The sequence below is a fragment of the Triticum dicoccoides genome, chromosome 6B (assembly GCF_002162155.2).
Source record: "Triticum dicoccoides isolate Atlit2015 ecotype Zavitan chromosome 6B, WEW_v2.0, whole genome shotgun sequence".
Taxonomy (NCBI): Eukaryota; Viridiplantae; Streptophyta; class Magnoliopsida; order Poales; family Poaceae; genus Triticum; species Triticum dicoccoides.
Genome location: NC_041391.1, coordinates 557583256 through 557605425, shown reverse-complemented (window position 1 = coordinate 557605425; position 22170 = coordinate 557583256). Strand labels below are relative to the sequence as shown.

Here is a 22170-nt window from a genome sequence, read left to right as displayed (position 1 = left end):
ACAACCTTGGAGGCTAGTTGTTGTCCATCTTCTGTAGGTTGAGAGACCTTTTCCACTTGAGTCTAGCAGTGCAAGCAACAAACATGGTTATGGGATTATGAGAAAACTTTACCACAAAAATACAGGACAAATTGTTGATGTCCCTATGATTGATCCATTTATGTACTCCCTCCATCCTGAAATAATTGTCGCTCAAACTAATGTATGTCTAGATACATCCATTTGAGCGACAGTTTTTTCAGGACGGAGCTAGCATGTGATGTACATATATAGACATCCAGTTTTGCAAAAGATCATATTTAGGAAATCCTCCAAAAATTCATGAAAGGAAATATAGCACAGGCATACACGATACACAATCATGGAATTGCACAAAAATGGATCAAATATATTGAGACCAGGCATGAATTGTTGTCTTTGTAGATAAGATATGAAGGTGTCTATAAAATCATTCAACAGTGCCAAGTGGGCCATATTCATGCCCTGTTGTTTCAACTCAAGTTATTCTTCACCTCTTTTAGGTCGACTTTACAATTATGATCTATAGAAAAGGTAAGCACTGTGATATGATTAGCAATCTTTGAATGTTGACTTACAATTGTAGATTGTACACTATCAGTGTAGCCTTTCTTCTTGTCATTGTAGTGGCACTCCTGGAACAAACCCAATGAAGTGGCTTCTTCATCTTTGTAAATTTCTCCCTGAAAACATCATATATGAAACATGCTTAAGTTTGTATTCAGCATTGCTTGAGATTTTGGTAGTTATGTACAAACATGTACAATAACAACAGTGAAATTTACTTTATCTATTTGTTTAGGATAAGATACCATTAATGATATAAAGCATTTATCGGATGAGGCCATGGAAGGAGTATATACAGTAACAATGTAGAAACAAAAATTCATAGGTGGGCATCCACAGCCACATGTCTCACTTACTCCCTCTGGTCCCTTTCACTCCGCATATAAGATGTATGAAGTCAAACTTAGTAAAGTTTGACCAACTTTATAGAAAAAAATATCAACATTAGCAATGCAAATCAAATCATTAGATGCATCATGAATTTAATTTTCATTCTTTTTTAACTTCAGTATTGTAGATATCGATATTTTTTAAGTGTGGTCAAACTTTACAAAGTCTAACTTCAGACAATTCTTATAAGCAAAGTAAAAAGGACTGGAGGGAGTACCAAATTATCAGTGCATGAGGTAGCTGCAAGAACCATTTGTCTAATGAAACTTAACTTGAGCATGGTTAGCTTTGTTCTTTTCACATAACTACTACATCAAAATAACAATTAAATGTAAATTGTAAGGCACTTTATAGGTTAGCATTTAGAAGGCAAGAGTTTAGTTTTCAGGAAGAAACATACCATCTTATTGGATCCTTCCAGCTTTCCATGAGAGCATTCCATTGGTCATCAGTCATCAAGTTGGCAGGAGAAATTCTCGTTGCCAGATTGGGTGGGAAGGTTAAAATACTTCCGTTTGAGCCTGTATCACCGTTGGTGTACTGTAGACTCCCTCATTTGGGTGCAAGTCTTCATAAATGGTGCAACTTATGTGTTCATATGAAACTTTATCTAGCCAGAAGAAAGACCATGTATAAGAATCACAATATCTCATATCTGACACATAGCTAGCAACAGAATATGGGAAGAGCCTAGATTACTTACACCAACTTCGTCACCCAGCGTTGTCCTTTTTCTTGTAATCATCCCAGTGCTCAAGCATGGGCACATGGTTTCTAACAGCAATGTTGCATTCAATTGCAAACTATGCAGCAATAAGTGGCACCTCCGGCATTATCTCCACTTTTGGAATGATGAGTGGCATTTTGGCCCGGCAGGCTCAACTGATCGTATTGAGACTCTTTTCCCCATATTGTTTCCCCTTTCCAATTGCTTCTCTCCTAATTGTATATGTACAAATAAGAAATAACAGCAGGAATTAAGCTCAGAAAATAGCCATGGCAACATATTAGTGGTTGGAAGGTAACAACAATTAAAGAACAAATGGTAGCGCAAGGCAGTGATAAGAGGAGCTAATGATTTATGCACTAGTAGATGATCTCACAAGCTTAATTACTTGAGAGTACAGCAGATAAATACATGAACAATGGTAAGGAACATTTTCACAAGCTCAAACAACTATGTGCACATATGTGATATAAGTAGTATTTTTAATCACTTTCTTTTGGTATTCAGCAAAAGGAACTGTAGATGGTTGGATGTCATGCAGTTGCAAAACATAGCAGAAACTACAGATCCAAAACAATAGCAAAGCCACATCCGATCACAAGCAGTGTACACAATGGTATTATATTACATAATGTGAGCATGAGCAAAGGTTGTCAATAATGAATCTTACAAAATTAAACACTACATGATTGAACTGCTAAATTCAGAATCTACACAGGGAGAGCCAGCATAATATGAAATTACAGTTTAGATTAAGCACATGTTATTGCATTGCTAAATTCAGATTCAACTATTTCATCTCATGGCTAATCCCAATTGATTTTTTAATGTAGATAAGTGTTAGTATGATGGAAACTAAACAAACTGTTACATCATGGAATAGAATGATAGATTAAACAGGTTAGGGATACATGTCTAGCTTCTGTGATCCGGATGAAATCTGATTCGTTGTCATTCATATTTTTGACCAACCATAAGTGAACAACTATCTTGTCCCTGTTTGTCCATGTCCCCTGTTTCTCTATACCTGCCCCCATTTTCAATAGCACCGCATCAAAAGCAACAAATAAAACAATTAACGGGTCCACAACCCCTCTTTCCCAACCCAAACAGAAAAAGAAACAACATGAGCATCTTAGCTTACAAGACAAGGAAAACTAGACGCAAAAAGGCTAAAAAAGGGACAGGGAATACAAGCAACAATGGTAACCAAGATCCACCTCTACTTTGCATTCACCACACACTTGCAACGTGAACAAAACCCTCTCCTACCCTGCAAAACCACTAGTTAGTTAATCAGATTGCTCAAAATTCAGGGATCAAACATGAACTAGAAAATCATGAACCTACTTAGGTTTTAGAGTGAACCTAGTTCAACTTCTAGAACAAACAAACAATCACAGGAAAATAGATACAAGCAAGAAAAATTGCCAAAATTCAGTCTGGAAAAACTAGTCTGAAAATCTGCTTATTTGGTAACTATAAATTGATCATGAAACTACAGTAAATAGAACAGGGAGCTACTGTGAATTTCACAGAATCAACATGCAGAAGTTACATTGTACTTGGTCTAAATACTACTGAAACATGAACTACGATGGCTGAATTCAGAGATTGCAACTCAGGAAACATATAAGACAGTAAAAATCCAACAAGAGGTTAATGTAAAACTTAGATGTTGTTTTATAGTCAAGTTATTCTAAATTTAGTAGTTTGTAAATTCAGGAACATATAAGCTAACATAACAATCATCGACTTACTGAAAAAATCAGTTTGAAGCTACTGAAAGAAGTTTCAACAGTGCTCAGCATTTACAAAACTTACACACACACAAAAATGTAAATCCATCGGTCTGCTATGAAAACAATCATCGACTTGTTGTAATTTCCCAAGCAACACTATATAGCTCCGGCAACTATAGAGCTTCCATAGTAGGGATCCCACATTAAGCATTTACTAAATCTTGCATTAGAAAATGCAAAAGTAAATTCATAGTGAGGTCACTCCAAAAATCATTAGCAAATTACAGGAAGTACAGATCAAGCTACACTTTTAACTTTCGTACGGTAGTGATGATAAACTGAGCATTTACCAAAACTTTACACTCTACACACTGGAGGAGGAGAGCTACATACATATACATAAAAAGACATACATCCAACTCATAAAATAAATCATCTCCAAAGTATGCAGGTACCAGCAAAGGAATCAAATGAAATGGAGCTAAGCATGAACAGGCACGAGCAGTACCTCGAAGATATGAAGCTACATTCCTTAATGTATGTTTCTTTGGTTGTCTCAACATACATGAAAATGTAAAAAAAAGAACAATACCATTGTCATATTTGTTAACTTGTTATCTGATGATACAGACTGGAACATACTCCTTCACTCAACTACTGCATTACATTGGAATTACAGCACTTAACCACTGGAATTGCATTAGAAAAAGCAAGCAAGATACAATGGCACTCATTTTAATATACAGTATTAAACAAGGTTAAAAACACTGGAATACAAGAGCTAGCCAAAAAAAGGACCAGCATGAATCTCAATACAACGATCTACCAGATAATAAAAAAAAATTGATTTCATCCGTCTGAAAATTAGCAAATCTGATATCCAGTGCAAAAAAATCATAACTGAATTTGGATGTGTATGAGATCCAAATACAAAAACCACATAGAGTATGAATCCTTTTGCATTGGCAATTATCCCTACACACATATACTAGCAAATAGGCAAGCGTGAGATAGCTTTAGTAGGATCATACCTACTATTTGGGTCCTCGTGGCTTCCTCCCAAGAAGCTTCTTCGAAAGTTGTGAGTGACTGTCGGAGTAATGGGCCACGGGTAGCCTCACCCGAGTCCCTGAACATGCCAAAACTTTGGGTCGGCTTCGCCCCGCAATATCCCAAGCTGAAGCTCCGCCCTCCGGGGGCCGGCTGGCTCAAAGGCCGGCCACCGGAGGACGACCAACCACTAGCAGACGGCACCAAGAGCGGTCGGCTCCAGTCAGCTGGCCTCTAGAGAGGACAGCATCGTGCAGGCGGCCACTTGGTGCCCTTAGAGTCTATGCCCCCATCAAGAGGACGAGATAGGGCGTGGCTACAGTGAAGCCCCTCGTCCCCGAATCTTGGGCTTGGCATGGCCACAGTGCCCCGTACAGGCGGAGATCTCCGCACGACATGGCACTGTTACCATTCCCCCCTGATGTCACTCCGGACAGGCGGAGCCTTGTTCCCCATGACGACCTATCAGTACGGCCCGCAGGCGGCGGGCCCTATTGGGCAGTGACACCTCGGAAGACCGCGGACGTCGAACCAGTCGGGCCTGGGGAAGGCCGGCCTCTAGTAGGCGGCCGTCCCTTCCCTCGAAGCAAGTGAGCCATTAACCTGATGAGACCAGGTATGGCTACAGTGATCTCCCGCCAGGCGGCGGGGCTATAGCCACACTGAGCTGACCAATCCTGCGTCATTAGCAGCACGGCTACGGTGAGCAGCCACCAACCAGACCCGCCAGCGGCGGGAGCGGCCTGTCGGCTCCATACCAGACCAGCCGGCAAGGCCCACCAGGCGGCGGGCCCCAGTGGTCAGCGAAGAAGCCGGAGGCCGGAGACGCTGACAGTCGGGCCCAGCACCTGGCCAGATTACCATTGTACCCCTGGGGGTAGGCCTATATAAACCCCCCCAGGGCACCCATGCAAAGGGTTCCCACTCCATTAGAACTAGCCACTCCCCTAGAGCAGGAAAGTGCTAGCCTTGCGTTCTCCTACCTCTAGCATACAGCTCAAGGAGCACCTTTGTATCACTCGTGCCTTAGTGATCATGCGGAGACCCCGTAGAGCAGGACTAGGGATGTTATCTCCTAGGAGAGCCCCGAACCTGGGTAAAGTACGCCGGCATTCGTGTCTATGCCTCATCCCACTTCCAGGCACCGGTGACGTTCTACTCGCTCCCACCATGATAAGCCATCCATTGGCATATGTCGCACCCAACCCCCGACATTTGGCGCCCACCGTGGGGCGAGGTGCACTACAAGAAATATGTCAACTTGTGACCTTGACTATTGGTCATTGAAAGGTCATTGTTTTCCATTTGCGACCTTTTTGTGACCAAAAACAAAAGGTCAAAAGCTGGCGGTCGTAATCTGAAATTAACGACCTTCTCTGTGAGAAGGTCGTAGACGTTTACGACCAAAACAGAAGGTCGTTGAACCCATGACCTTTTGTTTTGGTCATTGGTTATCTGCCCAGGCCACGTCGGATCCTACGTGGCAGTCTGACGTGGCAAAATTACGACCAATTGAAAAGGTCGTTGATAAGATTCAGCCTGGTCCGATTCTGTGTCTATATGGGCCGAGCCCATTAATTCAGCCTTTCTATATATTTTTCTGTCATTTCTTTATCGACTTCATGGGCCAAGCCCAACATTGCAACCTTTTTATTTCGAGGGTCGTGATCCTTTTTTGGACTGTTTCTTTCTTGGGCCGCATCTATTTCTCAATTGGGCCTCAGCCTTTTTACAATCCATTTCCTTAGTTTTTAGGGTTTTTTCCCAGTGAATATTATTTGGAAAATGGCCTTTTTATATGCCAAATACTATTAGGTCCCACTTGTCAGGTTATAATTAAAGACAGCCAATGTTTCAATTTCCACACAATTATTTCAATCAGAACAGCAAACAAATAAGAATTATCAAACCACATGCCAATTTTGGCTAATAGCACAATCTTTACATAATTCATTTCACCATTACATGTGATACTATCAGAACATATAACACCTACTACAAATATACTCCAGACTTCTTCTCTTCACTTTCAGGCTGGAGCTCTTTAAATGAGAGGAAACACCATTTCTGGATATGTCTGTACAGGCTGAACAAAGGCATCTAACAATTAACCAAAAGAGTTAGAAACAAAATAAAACAAATATAGAAAGCAGTTAGGGACTAAATCATGAAGCATCTCTCATGTAAATGTAACCATAATAACCACAAGGCATGAATACCAAAACTCCCAAAAATGGTTGTTCAGAATACAAGAAGGCATAGTTGTTGCATGAATACCAAAACTCCCAGAATGGTTCTAGATGTTTGAACGTAGAAAATGATTCAATCTTTGATGGTTCATTGAGCACGACACAAACGATTTAAGATAACAAGACATATGTTCTACACCAAATTTTACACAAATCAGTATCAATTACAATCTACAACAGACTTAAAACAAAACACCATAGCTTCTGCATCACATAGGGAATCAACACAATAGTATATGTCATGGCATCATGGCCCATCGAACAAAGAACAAAAGAAAATAATGGGATAGACCAAAGACTTATCTAGTCAGAGAAGATAGCGTTGATGCAGTTGCAGCACGGCTACCTCAAGACTGTGAATGTGGTGCCATGGTCGGGGTTGATGCGCTCCAACAAGGTAAGCATCATGGCCTCTTCGGCTCTGCAAGAATAAGAAAAGTATTAGCAGGACTAGCTAGCATCCAGAGCATGCATTGACTGGACACATTTTCCCATTAACAAAATGATAAGAGTATTATCAGGATCATTACCTTCCCTCTTGCTGAAGTAGCGATGTCCATTCTTTCTGCTCCATGGCTGGCCTAAACAAAATTGTCTTGAAGAATAGAAAGAAGTCTCAGGTTTATCAACCACAGCAAAACAACAGTGTGACCTGAAGAAGAAGAATAGAAAGAGGTCTCAGGTAAATCAAGCACAGCAAAACAGCAGTTTGACCATCAGTCATAGATCTGAATATAAAACAAAAGAGGTCTCGGGTTTAGACTGAAAAGGAAGAGCTAGTTATTTGGGCTTATTCTAGAAGCCACCAAAAGAATTGGCCCTTAGATTGATTACTGTAGGCGCAACACATTTTCTGGAAGAGGCATAAACATGACATGAAATAGATGTAGTATCATCACTACATGAAAGGAGCATTATACTTGGAAGGAAAAAACAACATTCTGTAAACACTACTTGAGAGGAAATTGTGCATTTCGTCCCTGTATCCATTAGTAGCAGGTATTTAGCATCCTATTTTTATCTGTATAAAAATCAGCATGGCAACTTGGTACATGACTCAATCTTTAAGCATGGCAAACTTATTTTGTATATGGCCGTGGACAGTGAAACTCCAATTACAAAATCAGCTATGCGTCTACTACATCAAGGCATGACATGGCAAAAAAAATCAGAATATGGACCAAACAAAAATGAATGAAGGTTCAACAACAGGCTACCTGCAGAGAAATGAATCCAACAGCGGGGTCTTGTGATGTGCGTCGCCATGGTGATCTAGCTCGTGTCGCGGCTGTGGCATTGCCACGGCGAGATCCCTGTTTGGGCTTGCACGAGCAAATCAGGGCGCGCCTCCGTCTCGCCATCAGCCTCTACCTACAGTAAGTGTTTGTAGTGTGAGGCCATGTATGCATTTGTCTGAATTTGTGTGTGACTATTGCTCATTACATGTTGTGGTGGCAGGCAACGGTTACTACCATTTGCAAATCAAAAAGGACCACTCTATATATATGCAACAATTACATGATGTGGTCACACATCTCATACTGCATTATTTGTGCAGGGAAAAGGACAATGCATGTTGCATTATTTGAGTCTGTCAACTGAAAACAATAGTATTTCTGGCCATTGCTAGCTAGCATGTGAAAGAAAGAAAGAAAGAAAAATCACTAGTATTATATCTGAAAAATAACTAGCTAGCATGCTGCATTACAAGTCTGCCAATTATCCACGCCACAGAAATAATGTGAATCGAACCACAACAACAAATCAAATCCGGGGCTCACATGAGGACTAAGACGGCGCTCAGGGGGCGCTTGGGCTTGTTGGAGTCTTTCTTGGCCTTGCTCTTCTTCACCACAAGTCTGCATCGCCACAGAAACAATAGCAGCAAAGCGAATCAGAACCCAATGCAAAACAACATCAGGAAAACCCAGGCATAACCACCATGGGAAATGAGTCCATCACCTAAAATGCATATATGCTCAATCCCCTTGCAGGCTATAGTTACAGAATATGCTCAGAGATGAGAATGCCAGAACCATTTTACATGTACCAAGCAGTGTCATATATATGCAAGGAGCTGCAGTGTAAATGCTACTTCTGAAAATAAGTGCACCACTAACAAATTCACATTGTCAGAATGATATAACTTGTTTAGCGTCAGCTAATCGTCTTAAATCATCATGGCAACATATAATCATGAAGCAAACAAGTATTTGCGACTGTTGTTAACAGATTCAATGCGAATGAGTTGAAATACTTATTCGCGGGCAATATATAATGGTGACCACTGCTAACAGATTAAAAGCAAAAGAGCTAAAATGCATATGAGCAGAGTGTCAACCCCATTGCAGGCTACAGTTACAAAATATGCTCAGAAATGACAATGCCAGAACCGTTTTACATGTACCAAACTCCATCCACCGGTCCAAATTGCTAACTAATCACTTCACATGAGGAGAGTCTCAACAAATAAAACTCGTACAGGCTACACTTTGAGAATATCAACAAATATGAACATGGCCAACTAAAAGCAGACCCCTTAGTCAGTCCCAGGCATGGATTTGGCACGCACATAAGCAGTAAATGAGGCATCTATGCTAGGTGGGAAGGGATCGAGATACGAGGAGGTTACCATCTGGAGATCCCGGCTCTCGGAGGTGCTCTCGACAAGGTTAGGTCGCGCACGGACATCATAGATGATGGGCCTCTTGAACCAGGGGATGACGATGTGAGTCCCCTCAGGGTAGACCTGCACAGAGCATGCACGCACACCCAGATATCAAACACACGCGGAAGGGACCCGACAAAACGCTCAAAAAAAACCCGGCCAATTTATCATGGCCACTTTGTTTTTTGACACAGCATCCCATTTGATTTGAGTTTATGCGATAGTTTTGGTGCTGCTAGTTATGTTAGTTAGACGCATAATAAAATTCATTCATCTAAGTACCACAGAGCTAGTCTGAAACAGGAACCGGCCAATTAAAGACGGCCTAACTGACCACCTACGCGTGCTCGTTGTGCCTCCTCTGATCCAAACAGTAAGCAATGCATGGAATACTACTAAACACCATCTGCCTCCTTTTGGAGGTGATAAATACAAAACGATCCAAATAGCCAATGACTATAATTCCAACTACACGCTTGACAACCTCACAGGAAGTAGTACATGGTGGTTCATCCATGCTTGGTTAATTCTTCACTTGGATGAATCAGGTAGAGCATGGAATGAAGTTAACAGAGCCTGGTCTAGACAAGTTTGGGGGAAATGCACTAACCATCTAGACAAGTATGAAATCTGCAACCTGATCCCCATTACACACGCCCAATCATCATCATGTGTCTAGTGTGTCCAAATCAAAATTAGGAACTGATCTCCAATGATCATGAAGGCGTTGTGGGCACATGAGAGAGTAGAGCGGAGGGTTTACATGAGAGAGCAGAGGCGCGGGCAGGGGAAGCCGACGAGGAGTTGGTGATGTCTGACGCTGGCGATGTCTGACGCGTGCCATGACCTGCCTGCGTGAGGAAGGGAACCAAATGAGGTGAGGTGAGGGGAGTGGAGGGAAGGGGAGGGGGGAGAGCAAATCGAAGGTGGGCGAGATGAGAGAGTACCTACTGACGGAGAAGTCGGAGGAAGCTCCATGCGTGGGTTGCCCTTGGCGGCCGCACGGACGAGCACAGCAGAGCAGAAGCAGATGGGGGGAAGCAGGGTTGCCGTCGAGGCCCTTGATGACCACATCGTTGGAGGACTTGTCCCGGCGCGCGGGCGAGCGATTGAGCCGACCTCCGTCGAGGTCATGGGCGGCCACTGCGAATCTGGGCCGCCTCCTGACCTGCTGGCTCGCTAGATTGATCGATCTCCCTCTTCTCTTCTCTTATCTTGTGATGAGGGGAGGGGACGAGGAGAGGGTGGGGGCGGCGCGGCGGGGAGGGATTTCCGGCCATTTGATTTAGCTCCAATCGGAGAAGGTTGGAGTAGAGGAGGCGTAGCGAGCACGGGATCTTCGAGCGCCCCGAGGGAGGAAGGAAGGAGCGGGTGGGGGTGGCCGAAGGGGGGTGGTCGGGGCTGGGGGAGGAAGGGGCGGCGACGACGGCGTGTCGATCTGGTTTGGGGAGGTGCGCGGGCAGCAGAGGGGCGATAGGAAGGAGAAGAGAGCGAGGCGAGAAAGAAAGGAGGCGGGGGTGGATGGAAAATGTGCACGAGGACAAAAGAGCTAGGGTTTCGGCTTAGGTGGGCTTGGGTGAGGACAACCGTTGGATCCAGGAGGATCCGACGGTGATCCGTCCATGATCCGCGTGAAACGCCCATGGACCAATCAAAATGCAATACACGCGTACGATGTCATGACCATCTAAATTGGTCGTAGTTAACCAAAAAATTGGTTGTAGTTGGCTAAAACTTTGTTTTCCATTTTTCAAGTGTTTAAAATGATTTTTTGTGAAGGACCTACAATATATTTATTGCAAAATTGTATGAAATCAATTTTATAAAATATTAGGGCATATTTAATGTACAATTGACCAAATAGTTGGGTGTTAAAAGTTTTGATTCACCTCTCGTGAAAAAGACAAATTTCTGCCGATTCAGCTGGAAGCGGGTCAAATTTGAACTGCGACTGCCTCATAGTTTGTTATTTATTTTTCCTAAAAATCATTTCTAGGTACAAAAGTATCTATTTAATCAGAGAAACACCAAAAGTTTTCCAAGATTCAACCACTGGCTAGGAACGGTCATGCCCGCCGTTTTGACCGCATTTTGGAACGGGAATAAAAAATTCAAAAAATTAGAAAACCTTCGCATTGTGTCATTATATGTGGCCAACTTACCAGAAAAAATAATGAACTTGTAATACGGCAATTATTTTAAAAAAAAGTGCTCTCAGAAACGAGCTATCATGTGTGGAGATCAATGCCTTTCAAGCCAGATGATCAATCTTATGGCCACATTCATGGCATAGTTTGTTCAAATGATCTCATATTGTGCACAAGGGAGCATATTGGAATGGAAACAATGTTGCCTAAGGAAGTTTTCATTTTCTTCGGACGAAAAAATCATTTTCCATTTTTCGAGTGCCCAAAATTAGTTTTTTTGTGAAGGACCTACAATATATTTATTGCAAAATTGGACCAAATCAATTTTCTAAAATACTAGGCCATATTTAATGCACAATTGACCAAACGGTTGGGTTTCAAAAGCTTTTATCCACCTCTCATGAAAAAGGCAAATTTTCGTTGATTTAGTTGGAAGCGGGTCAAATTTGAACTGTGGCTGCCTCATAGTTTACTATTTATTTTTCCCAAAAATCATTTCTAGGTACAAAAGTATCATGCCCGCCATTTTGACCGCATTTTGAAACGGGCATAAAAATTCAAAAAAAATCACAAAATTGGAAAACCTTCGCATTGTGTCATTATATATGACCAAGTTTCCAGGAAAAATAATAAACTTGTAATACGGAAATTATTTTAAAAAAGTGTTCTCACAAATGAGCTATCATGCGTGAAGGTTCATGGCTTTCAAGCCAAATGATCAATCTTATGGCCACATTCATGGCATAGTTTGTTCAAATGATCTCATATTGTGCACAGGGGTGCATCTTGGAATTCCAAACAATGTTGATTTGGGGAGTTTTCACTTTCATTTCACAAAAGAGCCATTTTCCATTTTTCGAGTGCCCCAAATGAGGTTTTTTTGTGAAGAACCTACCAAATAATTATTGCGAAATTGGACCAAATCATTTTTATAAAATACTAGGCCATATTTAATGCACAATTGACCAAATGGTCGGGTGTAAAAAGTATTGATCCACCTCTGGTGAAAAAGACAAATTTCCGTTGATTTAGTTGGAAGTGGGTCAAATTTGAACTGCAGCTACCTCATAGTTTGCTCTTTATTTTTTCCAAAAATCATTTCTAGGTACATAAGTATCTATTTAATCAGAGAAACATCAAAAGTTTTCCAAGATTCAACCACTAGCCAGGAACGGTCAAGCCCGCCGTTTTGACCGCATTTTGAAACAAGCATAAAAAATTCAAACAAATCAAAAAATTGGAAAACCTTCGCATTGTGTCATTATATATGACCAAGTTTCCAGGAAAAATAATAAACTTGTAAGACGGAAATTATTTTTAAAAAGTGCTCTCAGAAATGACCTATCATGTGTGAAGATTCATGGCTTTCAAGCCAAATGATCAATCTTATGGCCACATTCATGGCATAGTTTGTTCAAATGATCTCATATTGTGCACAAGGGTGCATCTTGCAATTCCAAACAATGTTGCCTAAGGGAGTTTTTATTTTCTTTGCACGGAAAATTCATTTTCCATTTTCAGAGTGCCCGAAATGAGTTTTTTTGTGAAGGACCTCTCATAGATTTGTTGCAAAATTGGACCTAATCAATTTTCTAAATATTAGGCCATATTTAATTCACAATTGACAAAATGGTTGGGTGTAAAAAGTTTTGATCCACCTCTGGTGAAAAGCAAATTCCCGCTGATTCAGTTGGAAGCGAGTCAAATTTGAACTGCAGTTGCCTCATAGTTTGCTATTTATTTTTTCCAAAAATCATCTATAGTTACATAAGTACCTATTTAATCATAAATACATGGTTTGGTAGCGATACGTCGAGGTTTGGACAGTGGCCGAGGGCCCCAACTCTAGAGCGCGTAAACTCGCATGCCCGCCGCGTGGTCACCGCGTGACCGTGGCGTTGCCATGTGTTCTGGGCAGCCTAGGCATGTCTAGTGAGTTGGGCACTCCCCAGGTAGGTGCTAGGAAGAAAATCACAACATAAGATTCTCACGAGGAGACCGATCGATGCTCAAACATGAATAAGCAGCCAAGTGTTTGATTAGCAGTACGGGAAATGCACATGGCTAATGGGCGTGAGTTTTGGCTGAGGATGATCAGTTACTAAGAAGACCGTCTTCACAAATTTTCAGCTCAAAAGGAGGAGCCTAGGTGGTACTTGCTTTGCAAAGTACCACACTGGACATAAATACGAATGTTGAAGCTGGGCTCAAAATAATGAATGGATTGAGTTGGCATTTGGTGGAGGATGGTTATTTGGGCATAGGAAAGCACTGTAGAAAATGGATAACATTTGGACATGCCAAAGTGGTACTTCCTTCACAAAGTGTTTTTCTGAACAGAATAGGAAAATGAATATTTTTGAATTATTTTTGAACTAGGCAAGGAAGGTTATTTACATATTTGATGAAGATATGACCCAAAGAATTTATGAGATTTTTTTGGGGGAATTTTGGGAATGACAGAAATATAGGTTGCTTCACAACCTAGGGCAAAAACTTCCACATGGACATGACACATAGGCAAAACCGATGAGGTGGCGCCTAGTCATAGCAACCCACCACAATGTACAAGGTTATGACCATCTATATTGGTCATGATTAGCTAGAAATAAGGCAGCAGACCAGTGCTATCTGCTTTATGACCATTTCATGTAAGGAAATTACGACCTTTCTGACCAAAATGGTCCTCATAGTTTAGGGTTTGGAGCCCCCCGAACAGCTTTTGACCAATTGGTCTAAAATGGTCATAGATCTATGACCAATTCTTCCAGGGTCACTGACAAAAGGTCACTAGTTGACATATTTCTTGTAGTGGTGCACCGTCTCCCGGAGACCTGCTCTGGACGGGAACCTTGTTCCTTCCTGGCAAGCGAAGCCAGCCCAGCACGCCCGATGGCGTCAGCCTCGATGCGCTACACGACACGGAGATCGGCTATGCGGCAAGATGCCTCGCCGACCTTGTTGGTAAGGTTCACCTCTCCGACAAGCCGGTCTCCGACACGGGCACCGGCTGCCTCGAGAGCTGCCACGTCAGCCTCCTCGACCAGCTTCACGTCATCAGCGAGCCTGCTGTGGACCTGGAGTCTGTTGGCTCCACCGACCCGATAATCATCGACTTCGACACGGTGTCGCTTGATGCGTTCCCCACCAACGTGGTGGTCTACGACGAGCCGCCTCCTTGCAAGCACAGCAGCGAGAGCACCGTCATGGAGGTGCTCGTCATCAATAGTGGCGAGCGCTCGGGCGGAGGCGCTCGAGACCCACTCGATGTGGCGCTGCGAGACTTGACGGCGCCCATCCCAGAAGACGCAGACGCTGAGACGCTGGAAGCACGCCGCGTTCAGCTCCTCGAGAGCGCTGGCCGATTGGCCAGCGTGTGATGCCTCTCGGACGCCTATCGGTGCGAGATGGGCCGGGCCATTGGCGGCACGCTGGCTCCTGAGGGGCCTAGCCACATTGGCTCAATCTGGCAGCGTGGCCAGTATGTTCGGGGCAGAACGCCCCATCTACGCCACACCTGCAGAGAACATCCGGGCCGCCCAGGCAGTGACGGACGAGCTGGACAAGTACGAGGGCGACAAGCATCGCCACATGACGGAGCGAGTCCAGCAACTCCTAGACGTGGCCGCCGCGCAGCACGAAGCCGGTTGCCACGCTGAAGTGCCCACCCCGCGGAACGATGAACCGCCCCTTCGCCAGGACCACGGCGCGACATCCCGGACGCCAACTGGCGCCGCCCGCGGAAGACGAGGCAACGAGCCGACTGGCAGCCGCAGCCGAACTCGCCTTTCCATCGAGCGTGATGAGGACGGCCGCCCTCGAGTGGTAGAGCGGCAAGGTGACCCTCCTCCTCCGCCGCCTCGCGGAGCAAGGCATCCCACTCCGCCGCTTGTCACGCACCCGACACTCGGCGACCACCTTGACCACCGAGAGGGAGTTGGAGAGAAGGACGCCCGCCATCGGATCGACCACCTCAACCGATCCCTGGCGCTAGAAGAAGAAGACGCATTGGGCCCACCTTGCTTCGGTCCACGAATCCGAGATGAGCCCTTCCCCAAAGGGTTCACGCTCCCGAGAGATACGCCCAAGTACACCGGCTCTGTGAAGCCGGAGGACTAGCTGGTCGACTACTCCACAGCCGTCAGCATGGCAAATGGCAACAAGCGTGTTGCCGTGAAGTACGTCCCGCTCATGCTTCAGGGCACCGCCTGGACGTGGCTCAACAGCCTGAAGCCCTGCAGCATCAACAGTTGGGTTGATTTCACCGAGGCCTTCATCCGCAACTTCACCAGCACGTACAAGCGGCCTCCCAAGCCCCGACAACTCTCCTTGCGCGTCCAAGGGCCCAGCGAATCGACTCGCGTCTATCTCATGCGCTGGGCCAAGTTTTGCAACTCCTGCAAGGGCGTGCACGAGGTGCAGGCAATCGAGTACTTCACCGTTGGGTGCCGAGAGGGCACCCTCCTCAAGCACCGACTTCTTTGCGACGAGCCTGCGACTCTCAACTAACTGTTGATCATCGCTGACAAGCACGCCATGACCGACTCCTCCATGAAGGCGGAAATCCTAGTTGATGCGTCCGGCAAGGTGGCACCTCAGGCTCCTCGGACTCCGGCTGGTGACACTAGTCGGCGACAGCATCCAAGCGACAACAAGCGGAAGCCCACCCAGCCGGCTTCCACCAGCCGGCAGGTGGCGACAATCAAGGACCAGCAGTCGGAGGGGCAGCCGACACACAAGTGTCAGAAGGGCGGCAAGCCCAATTGGTTGCCAGCCTTCTCCTACGAGCAGACCGTAGATGCACCCTGCAAGTTTCATAGCAGCATGAAACCGTCCAACCACACCACCCGGAAGTGTCATTGGCTCGCCAGAATCGCCAAGGTAGATGGACTCCTGCCTTCTCTGCCTGCCGGACCGCCGCCTCCTCAGCCCCAGCAGCCGGCGGCCTGACCAGTCGACGCCATACAAGACGAGTATCCAGAAGAGCACAGAGCTTATGTTGTGTTCACCAGCGTGGCCGATGACAGACGCAGCAGACGGCAGCAACAGCAAGAAGTACAAGTAGTGGCCTCAAATACTCCAGAATTCATGCATTGGTCTGAGAAGCCCATCAGTTGGAGTAGGGCCGACCACCCGGAAGTGATGCCTTCTATCGGATTTCGGGTTCCAGCAGACCCTTGAGTTTCGAACTATGGGGTGCGCACGAAGATCTTTCCCCTACCAACTCGCGTCTCGAAGACTCCCAAGGAATCTAGGCTAGAAAGAAGAACACACAAGGGACACGAGGTTTATACTGGTTCAGGCCACCATTGTGGTGTAATACCCTACTCCAGTGTGTTGTGGATTGCCTCAGGGGCTGATGATGAACAATACAAGGGGAGAACAGCCTCGCGAGGGGCTGTTCTTGAGCTGGTGCGATGAACTGCTTGGGTGAGTTCAGTCGCCTCTCTCTCTCTCTAGTCTATGCGCAATCTGGATCTTCCCTCCCTCTCTACTGTGGTGGCTAGTCCTCTTTATAGAGGGAGGCCCTGGGCCTCTTCCCAAATAATGAGCGGGAAGGGTGCCAACAATTGGCCATTTTGAAGGGGAACATCTAGTACACTTATCCTGACTAAAGTTGGTCTTCAACAACCAAAGACTCTGGCGGTGACGCCGTCTTGGGCTCCATGATGACTTCCATCCTGCCGCTCTGCTGGTCTTGGTCTTGTTGCACCGAAACGGTAACCTTTGCCTGATGCCTTGGCCTGTGCTTGCCCCCTTTGCACCAAAGGGGAAACAAGGACACTGCGCAGGCCGGCGCCTGCCTGGCCTCGATCGTCATGGCTTGCGTCACGGGCTCCTCGCGAGGTGCCCTGCCTTTATCTCTCTGCCTCCTCACGAGCCCGCCAGATGAGGCTGCTTCCGAGGAAGCTTCTTGTCATCCGCCCCGCGAGGCTTGGCCCCTCGAGAGGGTCTTGAGCTTGAGCTGATGAACCTGGACTGCACTGGGCCTTCGCTTGAGCCACGCCACAGGCCGCAGGTAGGCAAGTCTGGACCCCCGTTACCAGAACGCCGACAGTAGCCCCCGGGCCCAAGGTGCGCCCGGACTTGGCTTAGCAGAGAAGCAAAGGGGCAAGTGCGAAGCACCGTGGGCCCCAATAGCCTGCGGCCTTGGGCACCGCGTGGTGATTGATTGGACGTGGGCGTCCCCGCTTCCCCATGATGCCTCGGCAACCGCACGACTTAACAAGTCCCTGCATGCAAAAATGGGTCATGATTACCTGCGATCGTGGTGGCCGGCGGTTGGCCTTCTCCGGCTATAAGTACGGAACGGTGCGAGCCCTTCCAGTCCGTCCCTTCCTGCTACTCCTTTTCTTCTTCTCCCTTGCCCTCGCTCCACCTTACGCCAATGGCGCCTATCCGCCAGTTTTCTGCAAAAGAGAAGGGAAAGTCCCCCGAGAGGGTCCTCACCTGCTTCCCCCGAAGAAACGGCCAGTCCTCTGCCGTCGAGATGAGGGTGCTCGGCAGGAGGCGTCGAGGCCCTGGTACGAGCGGCCACCGCCTGGGTTTTCGCTGCTCTTGTACACCCGAATCGAGGGCCCTGGAGAAGAAGGCGTTGAGCAACACCGACGGTGCCGCCGCCGACACCGGCGAGTTACGGCGGTGCGCATCGTTCCCCCTGGAGTCCATGCCGAGGGCTCCTCTCGCGAGCTTGTGCTTCATGCCACCATGCCTCCTCGATCTTGGATTCGCCTTCCTCCCTCCTTCGCCTTTGACATTCCGCCGAGGGGGCCTCGGGAGCTCTGGCTGCGGCACGCCGACTGCAACACCCCTGCGACTGAGGCGGAGGTCGAGGTTGTTGCCCCGGGCAAGGACTTCCTGACCCGCGGCTGGGGCGAGATCGCCCGGGTCCGCCGGACAGGGGGCGCCCTCGTAATTCATCTCGAATACGATGGCGCCTCCTTGCTGTTCTTCAAGGTCTTCGACGCGGAAGGACGCCGGCTGGAATGCTGCCCCAAGGGGGGCGGCCGGAGCATCGGAGTGGCAAGGACCAGGCCTGCCAACTGCTTCCCCAGCACCTCCTCAGGCAGCAGCGAAGGAGCCAGAGGATCCAGCGACTCCGCCGAGCTTCATGCGACTCCGGAGACGAGCGACGACAGCTACGAGCCCCTGAGCTCGCGTCGCGCTCGGAGCAGGGCAGCCGCGTCAGGCCGCCGAGGTAGCTGATCTGGATGGGGTTGGCGCCGACGCCTGACGGCACACTGTTGATGATGACGTCTCCTCCGGAGGCACGCGTAGTTAGCGCTCCTTAGGATAGCACCTTTTGATCCCTGCGAGGAATCGAAATGACACCCCACGGGGGTATGTAAGGCGCATGTCATGTCTTTTGTGAATTGTACATCCTTATCATGAATCGATGCGAGATGCGTGTTCTGCCCCAGCTCGGCTCCCCCTTTCTTTCCTCGCGAGGGCTTGGTGCTCTACGCTGACAGGTCCCAGTCCCCAGGCAGGCTTCAGCCGTCGCTGGTATGCCAGGTCGCGATGCCGTGGTCAAGGCCAGGAGGTGAGCGGCCCAAGGTCCAGTAAGAGCCCCTGAGTCATGATGCTCAGGAGGTCCCCTTTAGCGCTCAAGCAGCCTCCGCTGGGCGAGAAAGGTAGGCGGCGTCACCGTGACAGGGCTGCACTAGTCGTGGGATTAGCGTCGAGTTGGTTTAGCTTTTGCGTGACTTATCTCATGGGTTTGGAGTAGTCCTTCAGCGAGGTGCCAGGTCTGCGTGCCGGCAACTGGGGTGTTGCTGGGTCAGGCCCTTGTGGGCTTCTTCCCTCTTCCCCGCACTTTCCTTCATGCTCTACGTCCTCAGGTCCCGGCCCTCGAGCAAGCTCAGTCACCGCTGGTATGACAGATCGCGATGCCGTGGGTCAAGGCCAGGGGTGAGGGCTGGAGAGCCAGTAGGAGCCCATGAGTCGCAATGCTCAGGCGCCCCCCTTTTAACGTGCAAGCGGATCATACGGGAGAGAGGGAGAGGGAGCTCACGACGCCTCCCACGCCATTCCTGAAGCGGATCCTGCACACCAATCATGAGGGAAAACAAGGTCTGCCGTTAAGGTTGCCAGCGAGCCATTGGTCGCTCCGAGGGAGTGATTGGGGCACTCAGTGCCTGATGAGGTGGCGCTTATGCGGGGCTGCCGCGGCCAGAGCTCGACCGCTCAGATTTGTCGGTGTTGCAGGGACGGATCCATGCGCAAGCGCCGTGCCAGAGTGAGCGGCTCCACAGGTAGGCGTCAGTTGAGCAGGCGAATATCTCAAGCAGCTTAATCATGAAGGAGCAAATCCATTTAGATAAATGCAGAGAAAGCGACCGCCACTGGGTCAGGCCGAGCAGCTTGGGGATAATGCAAACGGAGGGGTGCCCCCAACAAGGTAAACAAAGAACATGAGCAAAACGGATACATGCCGCAGGGACGGACCCACGCGACCTGGGAATGATGCAGCCCTGTGGGCGCTCCCATCTGAAAATGGAACTTTGAAAGATGTCACCTGATACCGCTGAAGATGAAGGGATGCTAAAGTAGTGGACGACGCGCGGTGAGGAAACCGATCCTCACGAGCTCCTGGGGCCAGGAGCCTCGGGAGGCTCCGGGGGCACAGGAGGATCTTCGAGGGCCATCTCCATCTCTGACAAGACCGCACGATGTCTGACCTCCTTAGCCTCCAGAATGCTCCTCAGCAAGCGCTTATGAGCGGCGACCGTGTTCGGCAGGCCGAGTGGCATGCGAACGTAGCTGTGAGGTGGACCCTCGCAACGCCCCACGCGCGAAGGCCGGAGGCGCTCCTGAGACGCGGCTCGGTTGAGCCCTGGCACATCGATGCAGACGTGCAGCCCGCCATCCTCGCCTGGATGGGGGGCTGCGGTGGGTAGGCGGCGGCTACCGCGCATGACTCTTGACTCCTGTAGCTCCAGAGTGTTTCTCGCGATGAACTCCTGAGGGTTTGGCCCTTCTTGCCTCATACCTCCTTGAGGGAAACGCACCTTGAAGCACGCCTCCAAGTGGTGCCCAAGCGCCTCCCTCGTGACCTTGGCAAAGTCAGTGGCTCTCCAAGAAAGAGCCCCCGAGCCCTGCCCGAGGAGGGCGTCGGGCGCGCCTTCCTATGCGACAGAGGGTGGTGCCCCCTGAACGGGCGCAGATCCTGACGCAACGCCTCTGGAGGTACCTGCCTCCTGATGGCTTGGGCCAGGTGAAGTCTTCTTCTTCTTAGGGACCGCCTCGGGAAGTGTCCCGCTCCTGTGATCTGGGTCTTCGATTGTAGTGGCTTGGAAGGCACGCTCGAGAGAACACACTGCATCCCTTTCCTCAGAGGGTACTGTGATGACTCCACCGCTTCCTGGCATCTTGAGGACATTGTATCCATGGTGGGTCACTGCCATGAACTTGGCCAGGGCTGGGTACCCTAGGATGGCATTGTATGGCAGGCGAATGTGGGCGACATCGAAGTCAATGAGCTTGGTGCGGTAGTTGTTGCGCTGCCCAAAGGTGACTGGAAGGCGAACCTGCCCTATCGGAACAGTGGAACCATCAGTGACTCTTGAGAAAGGCTTGGTCGGCTGAAGCTGATCATATGGCACTTGGAGGTTGTTGAATGTCTCGACGGACAGGACTTTGAGTCCTGCTCCGCCATCGATGAGGGTCCTGGTGACTTGCACATTGCTGATGACTGGGGAACAAAGCATTGGGAGGACTCCGGCCGTTGCTGCGCACTTGAGCTGATCCGCTGAGCTGAACGTGATAGCGCACGCAGACCACCTAAGAGGGCGCGTGGCCTCAAGCTTGGGGAGGACTGCATTCACCTCGTGAGCAAACTGCTTGAAGATGCTCTGTGAGGCTCGGGCTTGGGCGTCGTCTAGGATGCAAGCGATTACACGCGGCTCCTGGAAGCCCCCAGTCCCCTCGTCCCGATGCTGGTCTTCATTCCTCCTTGGCGATGGTGGCAGAGGAAGGAGGCTTGCGTTGCCATGTGGGCGATCCTCACGAGGCTGATCCCTCCAACCTCCCTCGCGAGGCTGGTCCTGCCAACGGTCCTCGCGAGGTCGGTCACGCCACCCTTGGCGAGGGCCACGGTCTTCCCATCGTCCTCCACCTCTTCCTCCTCCTCGGCCATAGCCCCGATCATTGCGCTCGGGGTGTAACACCCCCAGTGTCATGCTACAGTAACCCTCCATGATTAAGCTAATAATTTTGCTAATCAGGAGCTGGCCACCTTTGATTCAAATCTCGTTTGAAATTCCACTTTGAACTCATATTCAATTGGCAAGTGAGATATGGAGTTGCACCAAAGTTGCTGCAAAATAGTTCATCATTTAGCCAAAATTCCATAACATTTAATCATTAAGGAAAACAACATCACCTAGGAGCTAAGATGGACTATAGCAATTATTAGAATGCAATTTTAGCATTTTAAAGTGCTATTTTATTGCTGAAAAATACAAATGGATTCCTCCGGCCTCCAAACCATTTATGGACCTGCCTAAAAATGCAAACTATTTAATAAGCTAAGCCCCACATTTTTCTTAGCTCTTTTGGTTACCCTAAATAATCTTTTTCTATCTCTCTTTTTAAATAAAAGAGGAAAGCA

General features: G+C 47.8%; 1 long non-coding RNA gene across 1 annotated transcript; it reads right to left on the bottom strand.

The window, feature by feature from the left end:
- Positions 1–6432: 6432 nt before the first annotated feature.
- On the bottom strand, positions 6433–10721 carry LOC119320421. The gene is made up of 7 exons (XR_005154974.1): positions 10359–10721; positions 10175–10262; positions 9376–9492; positions 8525–8602; positions 7961–8114; positions 7274–7395; positions 6433–7164 (listed from the first exon to the last, which is right to left on the bottom strand). It is a non-coding gene; the product is annotated as an uncharacterized LOC119320421 (long non-coding RNA).
- Between the last annotated feature and the right edge of the window lie 11449 nt (positions 10722–22170).